Below are 15180 nucleotides of genomic sequence, written 5' to 3'. Positions count from 1 at the left end.
AATTTTGATTAAATGGAGAACTATTAGGAGCCCAGGGATAAGACTGCTCTTGCCAGTTCTAAAAGTTAAAAGGCAGTTTGATACAAAAATTTATAAATTAAGGTTAATTACTTTAAATAACATGGCTGCAAGCAATGAAAGGAAATTTGTCAGAATCTCCAGAGTTTGGGGCAAGATGGATACAGATGTCCGGGCTGGCCCCAAGGAGCCCAGAGGTCAGGGTAGGGACAGTTGAGGCCAGCAAGAGGGCAGGTGATGTCAGCGCTCCCTCCAGGCTCACGGAGATGTGAGGGGCTGGCTGAGGCACCAGCCGGGGGCGGGGTGGGTGCCCTTATTGCCCTGCACTCCGAGGCCACACCACGAGGCATTGGTTCTAGGAGATGGGCAGGAAGGGGGCCTCAGGGCCCCAGAACTGGCCTGGGGAGCTAATCTGATGGAGAGGACACAGCCTCTGCTTGCTGAGCCCTCCCTCTGTCGGAAGGGACATAGCAGGAATCTGCCCAATCTATGACCTGCTGTTTACTGAGCACTCAGCAGGGGTGGGGGACAAATCGCACCACCCCAGTCCTGCCCCAGCTGAAGGAGTCACCAACACCCCCATGCCTGACCTGCCTGGCCCTGCTCTGTACCCTCCGACCCCACCCCACGAGTCCTGACGGGCAGGACAGGGCCCTACAAGGAGATTCTGCAGGGTGCAGGCTGTTCTTCTCCAACGCCCCAGTGGGGTGGGCTATAGCCACCCCATTGGCCACCCCTGCCCAGGGCCCCAGAGCTTCCCTGGGCTGAAGGTCGTGCTTCCAGGAAGCCCAGGCACTGCGCACACCCAGGGCAGTCTGAACCCTCTACCACCAGGTGGTCCCCTCCATGCTCTGCCCTGGGCAACTCATCCCCTCCCCAGATGAGTTGGGGCAACTCATCCCACCCCTGCCCCAGGAGGATTTCCCCAGCTCATCGAGGGGCGCAGCACTGAGTCCCTGGGAGGACAGGACTATAGCAAAGGACATCCCCCGCAGAGGACGGTGCTCAGCTCACAGCTGGGAGACATTAGTACAAGGCTGGCCCCCCCCCCGGTTGGGAACGTGGACATTCAAGCACACTCTCCTTGGGTTCCAGCTCCAGCTGCAACACTTACCAACTTATGTCTTCAGGATTTACCTCTCCAGGCCTCCTTTCCTCGTCTATAAAATGGAGATAATAATCTCTCCTAGCAGGACAGCCACGCGGATGAGAGGCAAAACGCTAACACACAGTAGGTACTCAACAAATGGCAGTGATTCTCATCTCCTGTCCACAAGTCCCGTCTTGAAGAAACGTAGTTATGTGGCAGACCTTTACCCAGGCTTCCTGGCACAGGTGCACTTAAACACTTTGCAGGCATAAGGTGAAAATACCTTATTTAATCTTCCCAACACCCTTTGGAGTCAGTCGAATTATTACTCCACAGATAAGGAAACGGAGGCACAGAGAGGTTCTGTCACAAGCCCCAGGCCTCACAGCTGGCAGTGGCCAGTCTGGAGTCAGGTCTTTCAGCAACTTGACCCTCACCTCACACTGCCCCCCAAGGCACTGTGTTAAGACATTTACCTTCTCTCTTGTTGCACCTCTTACTATAAACCTCAAATAAACGATATGGAAGTGGAACCAGTAAGAAAGGAAGGAGGGAGTGAGGGGATAAAGGAAGGGGAGAGGGAGGGAGGGAAGGAGGAAAGGAAGGGAGGGAGGGAGGGAGGAGGGAAGAAGAAAAAGGAAAAAGTAAAGGGACAGATTGGTTAGTTTATTTTTTAAACAACTCTCTGTGGGATTGGAAGTCAGGAGTGTTAACCTTGGGGTGACGGGGAGGATGCAGCAGGGAGGTTCTGCAGGTCGGGAGATGTTCTGCTTCAGAGATGGGTGCTGATTACACAGGGGTTTTTACTTTGTAAAAATTCATCACTCCCTGTACTGATTTGTGCTCTTTTCTCTATGTAAAAAAAAAAAAATTATAATAAACAATTTTAAAACGAATATGATAATGGGTAAATGTTATGGCTTATAAATTACACTTTAAACAAACCTGGTTTTTAAAAATAAATATGGTACACCAAAGACAGCCCTGACTTCGTTTTGCAGTGCATAATATAGACCAAGTATGATAGGACTGAGAGAGAACCAGAATAGCCCATGGTGGGCCCTGGGATGAGTCCATCAGGGAGGCTTCCCAGAAGAGGGGTGTCCTGTGCAGGTGGGCTGAGGAAGAGGGGAAGGAGATGCGGGGTGCCCATCTCACCACATGCCCCGGACACATCGCTTCCCCTTTCCGAGCCTCCTTCATTTTCCTCAGGAGCAAGGCGAGGAGCGGGAGGAAGGGGAGGGCAACCTGAGGGGCACCACCAGGCAAAGGCTTGGAGGTAAGGAGAGAGGGGCACCAGGCACAAGAACAGCGAGCCCGTGTGGGCTGGAAGTGCCCTGAGCTCAAGGAAGGGATCAGGGTGCTTAAATCAGCAGTGGGGTGGGGGTGGGGGAATGCAGAAAAAAGCTCCAAAAAATCATGCACAGGGACTTCCCTGATGGTCCAGTGGTTCAGACTCCGCGCCTGTACTGCAGGGGGTCCGGGTTCGATCCCTGGTCAGGGAACTAAGACCCACGTGCCACAAGGCTCAGCCAAAAAAAAAAAATCATGCACAGAAAAATATCATTGTAATTGATGCAAAACTAACATGATCATGATGATCTCTTTCACCGTGTTACTGTTATTGCTACTGTCACCACTATTGTTATCAGGGAAGCAGCGGGGTGAGGTACAGCTTTTCCCAAAGTGAGTTCCAAGGAATGCTTCTCCCACAAGATTCTCCCCAACTAACTTTTTCACAGCAAAGAAGTTAATACTAACTCTGCTCTTCTCTTGGAACTCCCCAAGGCACACCAGCATAATAAAGGCTCTGAAAAGTCCTGCAGCAAATAACCTCTTTAACTTTTTGAAAAGAGCCTTCCCTAAACAGAGTTGATCACGGAATTTTTTTTTCACATTAACACTTATTAACCCCCCAGGAATTAAGGCTTTATGGATTACAACTTGAGAAATGAGGGGAAGTGGAAAGAGCACAAGCTCCAGAATAAGACAGACTAAGCTCCATATCAGCTCCTTGGGGAATTTGCTTCACCTCTCTGTGCCTCAACTTCCCCAGCTGTTAATTGGAGGAAATAATGTCAATCTCAGGTTGCAGTGAGGTTTAAATTAAATGTGGCACATGAGGGAATTCCCTGGCTGTCCAGTGGTTAGGACTCGGCGCTTTCACTGCCGGGGTCCGGGTTTGATCCCTACTTGGGGAACTAAGATCCTGCAAGCCATGTGGTGTGGCCAAAAAAAAAAAATAATGTGGCACATAAGAGATCCTCAACAAATGTGTGTCCACCCATTCTACAGATGAGCTAACTTGCCCAAGAACACATAAGCAGGGAGCAGCTGCCAGGGGGAACTCAAATCTAGGTCTTCTGTTTGGGGAATGGGGAGGGGACCTTGGCACGTGGGGCAAATGAGGTCCCTTTTGCTGAGGAGTCGTGCTCTGAAGCATAAAGGATTCAGGTTTAGTTCCTGACAGGATAGCACAGTACAAGCCCTGGACCATCCGAGACTGAGTCATTACTCCACCGTTTATAAGCTCTGTGACAGTGGGAAGGTCACTTAACTGCTCTGGTTTCTGCATCTGCAAAGTGGGGATTAAAACAGTACGCTAGGGACTTCCTTGGTGGTCCAGTGGTTAAGACTCCGCGTTCCCAATGCAGGGGGCCTGGGATCGATCCCTGCTCAGGGAACTAGATCCCACGGGCCGCACCTAAGACCCGGCGCAGCCAAATATAAATAACTAAATTAAATAAAACAGTACCCTCTACATAGGGTTGTTCTGAGGCAGAAGTGTTCATTGCTAGGCTCCAGGTTGGTTGACAGAAGTGTAACCGAAAGTGGGGTCCGGCTGCTGGCCGCTCAAAAGCCAATAAAGAGGCCAGGTTGGTGGAAAGGAAAGTTTGCTTTATTTTGGATGCTGGCAACCGGGGACGAGGGCGGATGCCTGTCCAAAGGCCAACTCCCCGCCCTGACAATCAGGGGGCAAGAGCTTTTATAGACAGAGGGAGGGGGCTACATGTAGAAACAGCACAGTCAGCTCTGACAGTCATCTTGAAATTGGTCATCAGTGGTCTTACCAGTGTCATCTTGATTGTTTTAGGTACAGTTAATCTTCAGTTCCAGGTGCGGTTTGTTCCCATTTCTTTGAGGCCAATTCTCGGAATTGTGGCAGCTTATGTCACGGCTACAGCCTGGTCATCACGTAGTTAACTTCTTCCACCTGGTGGAGGTTTCAGTATCTATAAGACAGCTCACAGGATATGGCTCAGAATATTCTCTATAGCCCTTGAGGAGGAACTAAAGGTCCCTGTCTATGCTTAATGACTAAACTATTATTATTTGGTCTCCTTTGACGTTTTCCTCTGTTTCTGCATTTTCTTACTTCTCTGATTAAACTTATCTTTGGCTAAAGTTTTTCCACAGACAAAAGGCAGGCTGAGGACATGGGGGGCAAGGACCATAAGGCCCTGCTCCGTTTCTGTCATACAGAGTGAAGTAAGTCAGAAAGAGAAAAACAATACCATATGCTAACGCATATATATGGAATTTTAAAAAGCGGTACTGATGAACCTAGTGGCAGGGCAGGAATAAAGATGCAGACATAGAGAACGGACTTGAGGGCACAATGGGGGAAGAGGAAGCTGGGATGAAGTGAGAAAGTAGCATTGACATATATACACTACCAAATGTAAAATAGATAGCTAGTGGGAAGCAGCTGCACAGCACAAGAAGATCAACTCGATGTTTTTTGACGACCTAGAGGGTTGGGATAGGGAGCGTGGGAGGGAGGCTCAAGAGGGAGGGGATATGGGGATGTATGTATACATGTAGCTTATTCACTTTGTTGTACAGCAGAAACTAACACAACATTGTAAAGCATTTATACTCCAATAAAGATGTGAAAAAGAAAAAAAAGAAGGGGAGAATTCTTTCTGCCATGGGGTCCTGAAAAGCACGGGTGGCAGGCCCTACCTGCCAGGACCCCTCTTCCGGCTCTGTCCTTCCACAGATTCCAGCCACGCCTGGGCCCCTTCCTGTCCCTGCAGAGATCTCACATGGACGCCCCCCCTCATGGGGCTGTCAGAGCCAAGGGTGAACCTGTGATGGGCTGGCCCTCACAGGCTTCATCTCACTAAAGGGTTACTGTGACCCCACCCTCACCCAGCTCACATGTGAACAGTGGACTCGACCTCTCCAATCACCGTCACTTCTGTGGCACATGTGACACGAGCAACATGGCTCTTGCATCCACAGCTTATCAGTGGAGAAGCTCAGGCACACAGCAAAGTTAAGGCACCCCCTAGCACCAAATCTGGGGGCCTCGAACCTAGATTTCCTGACCTCCAAGCCCTGGGTGTTCCTCCTGTATTGTGGTGAACCAAGGCCTACCTTTTACCCCCAAATAAAGTTATTCTGAGTTGTAAGGTTGTCCCCTTACCAAAGAGACCCCACATGCTAACAGGTGAAGCCCAGGGAGACAGTGAGCTGTGCAATCGAGATTGTCCTTGGCCACAAGGCCTCCTGGTCAGTACTCCAGCTGCCCCAAGCCCTTTCTCTGCATATCCCCCAGGACCCCCGTCCCTTCCATTCTCTCCCATTTCAGGCTTCATAGGACTGCTTTCCCAGGTTAGCGAATCACACTGTTATCTGGGCTCTGAAGGCTACAGAGGCCTGGACCTGGGTCACCTTTGACCCCGTAGATAGAGTGGAACTGATAGAATCATTTTCCAGCCTAATGAGCCTCCTACATCTCTCCCAACATGGAGCTTAATGGGCATGGTGGCTCCATCCTAAGATACAGCTCTGAGGTTAGAGGTCAAGGGTTACAGGTCTGAGTCAGGACCAGATTCACCCCTTCTCCTCCTCTCTCCCTCCCCTCAATGCTCCTAAATTCTCTGAAGCTTAGTTTTCCCATCAGTAAAATGGCATTCCTAGCACCGACCTTGCTGTGTTACTTTGAGAACTAGAAACAGTACAGGTAAAGGTAGCTCCTAACCCCAGGGCAGGCAGTGCCCAAATGACAGCATAATCACCTAACTAGGGCACCTGTGGCCAGTCTCCATTGGTGCTACATCCAGAGAAAACATCAGTCCATCAGCAAAACACAGGGAAATGCAGCTTCAGTTCCTACCAAGCATCTCAAAGGACATGTACATTCATAAGACAAAGTGACACTTACTTGAGTCTTCTTTTCCCATCTCCCACTCCTTCCCATAGCTCGGCCATGGTGCCTCAGGCTCCACAGCCCTCACCAAACCCAGCCCCTGCAGGTGCCTGGCTCTCCTTGCTCTCCCCTCTGCCTTTTATCCTCTTCTATACTTTTCAGCCAGGAGGGATGCTCTGCCTTTTCTGAAGGAAATTATTCTAAGATTTCTGGGCTTCTTTCAACTTTCTTTCCAACCCACTATGCCTACTGAGGCCCAAAAGGGCCAAATACAGAAACTTGGGGGCAGAGGAAGGGTAAAGACTGGGCATGGAGATCCTTGGGTATAAACTTTTTTTGGATCCTGTTATAGGTAGGTATTATTACCAAGTGTATCAACACACAATTATTGCCATCCAAAATTTGCTCCTCAGGGAGCTTACAGTCAAATTGAGGAAATAACCTGAAACAATTAGACAACATGAAAATCTGACCTGCATATAACAGACATGCTATTATAGGCTGAACGTTGTTCCCCCCCAAATTCATACGTTGAAGTTCTAACCCCCCAGTGTGATGGTATTTGGAGCTGAGGCCTTTGGGAGGTAATTAGGTTTAATGAAGTCATGAGGGAGGGGCCCCCATGATGGGATTAGTACCCTTGCAAGAAAAGAAAGAGAGACCAGAGCTCTCTCTCCCTCTCTGTCCACCACGTGAGGACATCAGAGAGAAGGCAGCCATCTGCAAGCCAGGAAACCCAGGTTCCCCCACCAGGGAACCAAATGAGCCAGTGCCTTGACCTTGGACTTCCCAGAACTGTGCAGAATACATTTCTGTTGTTTAAGCCACCCAGTCTATGGTATTTTGTTATGGCAACTCAAGCTGACTAAGATACATGCCTTCTGGAAGGAGTGGTCAGGGAAGGGGTCCAAGAGTGGGAAAGACTTGAGCTGAGCCTACAAAGAAAGAGATCAGCCGGCCTTGACTTGGGGATGAGAGAGGGCATTCGCAGAGGGCACTCTGAGTCTTCACAGGTGCAGATAAGAAAGGGCACCAAGAACCGACCAATCTGGAACAGGAGAAGTTGAGAGGCAAGGCCAGAAAGGCAGGCTGGGATCACATCATGGTGGGGCTTGAGAGCAGGCTGGGGTGTCCAGGCTGTAGCCCCTGGGCCGTGGGTAGCCATGATGGTTTTGGCACACAGGAATCACAGGAATGAAGCAATCAAATTTAAGTTATAGGCAGCTAACAGGTAGCCAGTGGAGGAAGGTGGGGGAAGGAGAGCCTGGGGTGAGGAGCCAGTGAGAAAGGCTGCAGAGGTCCAAGCGAGGGATACTGGTGGCCAAGGGCAGGGGCTTTGGGGCTAGAAGTGAAGGGCTGGATTCAAATGCTGGTAGTGACTGGATGGGCAAGGGAAGGGGGAGGGAAGAGAGACACCTGGTTCTAGGTGATAGCTGCCCCCCAGCCTGCATTTCTTGCTGCCCCTGCCAGCCCCTGCCCCACCCCAGTCAATCTCAGTGGCCCCACTTCCTCTGGCCTTTCCCAACCTTGACTGGCTAAATAGTCCAGACCTGTGTGCTCCTCTCACCCTCCATTCTTCCCTCTGGGGACCCCAGACACTGATTCATGGCTTCTCTCCTCGCTGAAACCCCTGCTTGCTCTTTCCTGCCCTTGAAACACCAGGGAATTGTTGCTGGTCAAGTGCTGGTCAAGGAGTGAATCACGTGTAAAGCATTTAGCACAATGCCAGGTACACAGTAAGTACTCAATAAATGTTGACTCATTTTTGTATAACAGGTCCTGTGCCAAACACCAGGGAGGCCAGACACTTATACATATAAGGAGGGGCCCCTACTTTCAGAGCTAACAGGATATTCAAAGAAATGAATTCCTTTTGATTTGGAGAAAAGGTAAAAGACATAGAAGACACTCCCACACCCTTAGGGTAACCTCATCTTGGGGGAGGTGCCCAGGGGCTCAGTCTCTGCCTTTCAAAAGCTTAGAGTCTGATGCGAGAGACCCAGACCCCCGCCACCTACCCAGGGAGCTTCCAATCTGCTGGGGACGGTGGGCCTTTGCACATCGAGGGCTTTCCTCCCAGGCTGGCTGTCCTTTCTGTCTGAGCACCCGGAGAAGTCCTTGTCTTTCTTTATGTATCACCTCCTCTGAGAAGCCTTCCTTGGCCCCCACCCTACACAGGGAGGTTCCCATCCTTGATGTTCCCAGAGCACTTGGCTTCCTCCTCCATCAGATCACTTCACACTCTGCACCAAAGGAGACTGTGTGTGTGTGTGTGTGTGTGTTTGGTGTCTGACTCCAGGTCACCTGCCCTTGGCCCACAAAGCCCCACACCTGTGAAGGTGGAGGCCAGGGCTGCCTCTGCAGTAAGCATCCTGGCACACAGCTGATGCTGAACGAGTACGTGATGGCTAAGTGAATGCATGGATGGACTGGCTGATGGTGAGAGAGACAATCTGGAGACATTGGTCTGCTGGGGAAGACAGACACTGGGTCAAGCCATGTCCCTCTGACACAGAAGAAGGATGATGACAACCTCCCCAGGGCCTCCAAGAAAATCCAGGGCACCAAGAGCAATGGAGGTTCCGGAAGCACCCCTGCCTGCCCTGTCCATACATGCCAAGCTACCCTCCGTGACCCACTCTAGATAATCAGCAGCAGTGCCCTCTGTTCCCAGGACTGGCTGTCTTCCCCACCTGGGCAGCATGCCCTGGAAAAACCACCACAAACATAACATGTCCATTACCAAACAAAAGAGCCGGAGCACGTAGCCAGAAGATCACCAAGTGTGTCCCAAAGCCCTCTGGAAGCAAGTCAGGGCCTCTCTGCCCATCCTTGGGGTGGTTCACACAGGCAGACCAAGAGCAAAGTAGGACTTCAAAACAAGTTAGACAAGTCAAGGTCTGAGAGTCCAGAGGATGGAGAACTGGCTCTGCTCCCTTCCTTCTAAAGAGGCTCCTCCCAAGAGCCCCAAGGGCAGCCCATGGCAGTGCTGGATTCACATCTCACCAGCTGCGTGATCTTGGACAAGACATTTGGCCTCTTTGAGCCTTAGCTTCCTCATCTATAAAATGGGTATGATGGCAAATAGGCGAAGGGCTGTGGTGAGAATAAATATGAGCTTTCATCTGGAAGAGTTTTGTGAGGGGCACAGACAAGAGGCTTAGGCCCTATGAATTGTTTTAGTGCTACTGTTATTAGAGCAGAACAGCACAGACTCAAGCCAGGACCCCGACGCCAGCGCTGTGACCCCACCAAGGAGTTCCCGGCATCTTCTCTGAGCTGGATTTTCTGAAACAAGGTCCAACCAAGGCATAGAACAACTGGGGAGAGGAGAGAGAGAAGAAGGGCATGTGTGTGCAAGTGTGTGCATACATCTGTCTCCCCCTGGTAGGGAGGGGAGGGGATGGAGGGGAGAAAGGGAGAATTGAGAAGAAAAGAAGAAAAGCAGAAAAGCACAGGGAAGAGGAGGACTGAGGTATTCGGTTACATGATCTAAATTCTAATCAAACATCATTTAAAGCGTGTTTTATTTCAGCCTCGGGAGAGCCGGTCCCTCCTGGCTGTTCACCATGGCAACGGGCCGCTCATTTCAGAAGTGTCATGCCACATTATCGTCCTGCCGCCTCACACGCTCTCGCCGCCTGACAACTTCGCTCTGCCCCTTGCGACAACCATCCCCACTCAGCTGGTTTATTTTTGGTGTCAGCCAGCCCCCCTCCCCTGCCCCCTCCCCGTCATCAGCGGATTGAAAGACACCCTCGGCCCTCCAACCAGTGAGCGTCGCAGCCTGTTTGGTGATAAGAGATAATTTGAGGAGATATTTGCTTACATGTGTATGAACAATTTGCTGCATTAAGACAATTCCACCTGGTGCGTGGATGGGGATGGGGGCGAGTGGCCAGTGCTCAAGCTGACAACACCCCAGGAAAGAGGAGGGAGGGGGCACCCCTGACTTCTCGGGTCCCCTCCAAACTGGGGGCCCTAGGAGAGTCTCCTCTGGCTCCCTTCCCCAGCGTCATCCAGAGACGGCAGGCCTGCCACAAACTCGCTCTGTGACCTTGTGCAGGTCACTCCCTTTCTCTGTGCTTCCCTTTCCTTATCTGTCAAAAGGTGGGGTTGGACAAGCTGGAATCTGGGATCCCTGCCCAGGACCAGGGTGGGGGCAGTAGAGGGCCAAGGACCCAGAAAGAGGACAGACCCCGGGTCTGGTCACCACTATGAAGGTAGATGACAGGAAAAGAGGTTAGCCTGGGGACTTCCCCGGTGGCGCAGCGCTTAAGAATCCACCTGCCAATGCAGGGGACACGGGTTCCATCCCTGGTCTGGGAAGACCCCACATGCCGCGGAGCAACTAAGCCCGTGCGCCACAACTACTGAGCCTGCGCTCTAGAGCCCGCGAGCCACAACTACTGAAGCCTGTGCACCTAGAGCCCGTGCTCCACAACAAGAGAAGCCACCGCAATGAGAAGCCCGCGCACCGCACCAAAGAGTAGCCCCCGCTCGCCACAACTAGAGAAGCCTGTGCGCAGCAATGAAGACCCAACACAGCCAATAAATAAGTAAATAAATAAATAAATAAATAAATTTATTTAAAAAAAAAAGAGGTTAGCCTGACGCAGCCCACCTCCATCCAGGTGACTGACTCAGCAATGGGGATCCTGAAGCTCCCCACTCTGGCGGAGGCTGGGGAAATTCCAGACGTAGGATCAGACCCTGTTCTGGGAAGGACCTTTCTGGGACACCCTTCCCGGCTCTCCACCTGGCCTTCTTCACAGGACAAGAGACATCTCTGAAGCCACCCACTCCCTTTCATCATGTTCACACACACACATGCTCCCCCATGCATCTTCCCTAGATCAAGCGCCACATGGAGGTACAAGGGCAGACTCAGAAGTTGGGAGAGAGAGGTGTACCCTGAGACCCCAGGTAAGAAGACAGGACCCTGGCTCTCAGAGCCGAGCACGGAGTTAATGGGCTGAAAGGCAAGGTGGCCCCACCCAACGACCCCCACCCACCGAAAGCCAAGAGTAATAATAAGAGCCGCTTCTATTGAGGGCTTCCAGGAGCCAGGCCCTGTGCTGAGATTACAAGGGTTTGGAGCCCCCTCTCCGTATGCCGTGCCCCCCTGCCCCACCCCTGTAGGGGTAGGAAGCAGGCCTGGGAGAGAGTGTCAGCCCAGGGGAGACTGTGCCTCTGTTTACTCATCTGTCAGATGGGGTTAATAGAGTTCCTACAGAATACGGCGGCTGTCAGGATTAAGAGAAGGCTTAGCACAGTTTGGGGTACCTAGTCAGTGTTTAATAAATGACAGCTATTAGAAGTTGTCGTAGTTAACTGGGGTCTGAGGAACTAGGGCTTTCTGACAATGGGCCTCTCCTCCCCACCACCTGCACCTGTGTGCACCTGGGTCCCGTGGCTGGTTTTGCTCCCACCCAGGCCCCGTCCTAGGGAGGACGGACTTCCTGGAATGTCTACACCTGCCCCCTGGCCCCATGGAATTTCTCTACTTGGTTTCTTTGGCCCCTCCAGGAGTAATTCAGACCATGAAAGGTGATCTCTCTCCCACCCCAGGCCCCATCCGGGGTACCTTCCTCTGGAACCTCAGGACCCACAGCCCCACACGTACACACAGAGTGACCCTCTTCCATCTGCCTTTGCCTCCTGTCTGCCCAGAGTTGAGGGAAACTGTCAGCTGAGGACTCAGACCTCCACTTACCGCACCTGACTACCCTCTGCCCTGACCTGGGGTCTGACCCAGACTCCTTAGGAGAAATGGGGCTAGGAAAAACACACTAGGGAGGTAAATGCCAGCCTCCTTTCCCATTGAGCTCTGGGTGGGCCCCCCTAGGCCTCTGCAATCCCCTCCCCAGTGAAGTAGAGAGGCAGTGGACAGCAGGGAGAAGAATCTCTCTAGGGTCAACGGGACTCAGGTCCAATCCCAGCTCCACTACCTCTCAGCAATGGAGTTTTAGATCAGGGGCCTAGCCTCAGTGTTCTTATCTATAAAACAATACATACTTCACGGGGTTGCTGGCATGATTAAAAGTATACTGAACGCTTAGTAGGTATGCAGTAAAAAGCAGCTATGATGTATAAAAATGACCAAAGCTGCCCCACGTGGAGCCAGGGAGCTGTTTGCTTCCCACCCTGTGGATGCCTCCCTGGCGCGGACCTTATGCCCTGGGCTTACTCTTCCCCCACCTCCTCCCCACTCTGCCTCTCTCTGTGGCTCAAGCCTGGGCAGTGATGGGCTGGGGGTGATCTGCAATGTTATGCCCCCACTCAAGCAAGGCACACATGCCCCAGCCTGGCCCTCTTTCTTTTTCCCTCTTTTTTTCAGCAAAATAACAAAATGAATCAAATTACTCATCTCAACATTCCACTTACATGTGCTTGACTCAGAACCAGGAGGGTTCAAGGGGCTCAGTACTGTGGGAGCGACACAGGGGTCTCCGGGAAGGAAGATTTGCCCAGAGGAAGGGGTAGAGTGGTCAAGATGAAGGGTTATCTAATCACACCCACATTTCTGTATTTTTTGAATATGAAGAACATGTATTATTTTCATTATTATTTTCATGTATTATCTTCAAAGCAGCAGGAGGTTGCTGGATGCCAACATTTCATGCACCCCACAAGCTCCCCACCCCTACCCAGACCCCAGAGCTCCTGGAAGCAATGTTTTGGGGCCATAGGGGGCTGAACACAGGGTGAGGAGGGGGTCCCACAGACCTGCGGCCCTGCCTCCTCATCCCTCCCCAGCCAGGTGGTCTTCAGCAGGTCACTTAACCTCCTGAGCCTCAGTTTCCACATCTGCACTGTGGGCATAAAGCAGATCCTGCCTCAGGACCCCTGTAGGGAGTTAAGGGGATGGTGCCTCCCACACCCCCTCCTGGCAAGCAGACAGTCCCGCAGGTCCTCGGGCTTTGGGCCTTGGCCTCTCAACTTCTCTCCTGAAGCAGCTTTGGGACCGGAGACAGGGGAGCCCTCCTCCGTGGTCCCAGAGCACTTAGCTTCCCCAAGTAGCAACGGGTTGGGAAAGGAGGTGCTGGGCGTCTGGCATCCCTCCTCCGGCGCCGCAGGGACTCGGGGATTCGGCCGGGATCTAAGGAGGTGCCGGCGACAGCTCCCCACACCCACCCCCGGGGCCTTGGGGGAAGGGAAGGGGCGGGCGCCTCCTGCTCACCTTCTGACGGTGAAATGTGGCCATTTACCTTCACGCTTCAATGCCAGCCCCTAAATCACTGTCTCCGCGCCCGCGCTCAAGGTTGCTCCCCGAGACGGCCGCCAACAAAGCCGCCGCCGCCGCCTAGGACCCGGGCTCAGAGCCCCGCACAGCCAAGGAGACCAGGAAGGGACGGCTCCCGGCCTCGTCTGCTGCGCCCCCTCTGCCTTCCTCTTTCCCGCTGTCTCTGTCTCTCTCTCTCAATTTTTGTCCCAAGGACTTATCTCCGGGACCAGGCAGCCACAGGGTCCCGGCCCAAACTCACCAAGAACCTCAAGTTCACTTTTCTATGGCAGACGGAGGGAATAAGGAAAACCGGCGAGGCGTTCATTATGTAGCTACAACTTTACATTTGGGTCCCTCTGCTCCGCTCTGCGCCGGGAGTCCCCAGACGGACTAGTTTCTGATGCGGGAACCGCCTCGTGGGTGTCACTGGCAGGGCAGGGAGAAGGTGCCCAAGTGCTCACCGGCGGCGGTAAACATTTAACCCATCTCTGTGACTCTGTTGTGACGTGGCTTCATTAGCCCCGCTCCCTTCTTTCCCCTCCTTGATCTTTCCCTCCCGGATCTTCCTTTCCTCTACCCCGGGGATCTCCATTTGTCCATCCGTGCGAAGAAGACAAGGGAGGGGGAGACAGGAGAGACCCCAAGTCCTGGTCACGCAGGTCACGGGGGCCCTGTTTGGAAAAGGAGCTGTCGGCGCAGAGAACCAGGACGGTGGCGAGGAGGAGGTGTCCGGCCCTGCCCTGCCTGAGGTGCCCCCACCTGCCAGTCGCGGGAGGGCTCAGTCCAGGGGGAAATGAACACAGAGGAAGGGAGAGGAGGTGCTGACCCCGCCCTTCACCCCGCCCTTCACCCGCGCTTAGGCCCCGCCCCAATCCGGAAGTGAGGCGCTGGGCACGGCAGGGGTCGAAGTGCTGCCCTTTTGCTCCGAGCACACTGCTTGCGGTGTCCGTTCGCTGTGCCTCGAATTTCATTCACTTGCACCCTATTTCTGCTTCCTCTGTGTGGATCGGTGAGATTGGTGTCTCCCCCATGTGACAGAGGGTTCCTCCAGGACAGAAACTGTGCTTTCTTCATCAGACCGGAGACACCCCCCACCGCCAAGACAGCCCCATTTGATTGGGTGCTCCCCAGAACAGGGGCTGCATCCCCCATTTGCCTGAGAGCTTCCCCTTGGCAGCGGATCTGTCCCCCCATCAGAGTGGCGGCTCCCCAGAGTACAGGTTTCTGTCTCCCCCATCAGGCTGTGTCTCTCCCCTCCAGACCAGGAGTGTGTCCTCCGCACCCCCCGATCCTGCTGACCACAGCTGAGCTAGTATTCAAAACCCCGGGATCCTGCCCTGTTCTCAGGCACTACGGCTCTAGGAGTGTTCGGGTCTGGATGCAAATCCAGCTTTATTGTGGTTTTGCTCTGTGAACTTGAACAAGTCACATGACCTCTGGAGAGACTACTGCCACTACTCAGGGTCTTATAAGGCTTCAAGGAGACAGCATTTGGTGAAAGGGCCAAGGCCAGGGCCTGGCATATAGCAGGTGTTCAATAAATGCTGTCTCATTCCCTCATTAGGCTGAGCAGTATGTCCCAAGCCTGCTCTGCCAGCTCCGGCTGAGAGGACAGAGGGGAACCACAGTTGGAAAAGAGTGCCCACAAAACACACACACGCACACACACACACACACACACACACA

This window comes from Balaenoptera ricei, chromosome 20 (assembly GCF_028023285.1).
Source record: "Balaenoptera ricei isolate mBalRic1 chromosome 20, mBalRic1.hap2, whole genome shotgun sequence".
Taxonomy (NCBI): Eukaryota; Metazoa; Chordata; class Mammalia; order Artiodactyla; family Balaenopteridae; genus Balaenoptera; species Balaenoptera ricei.
The sequence above is the reverse complement of the archived record's forward strand: the minus strand, read 5'-3'. Positions refer to the sequence as shown.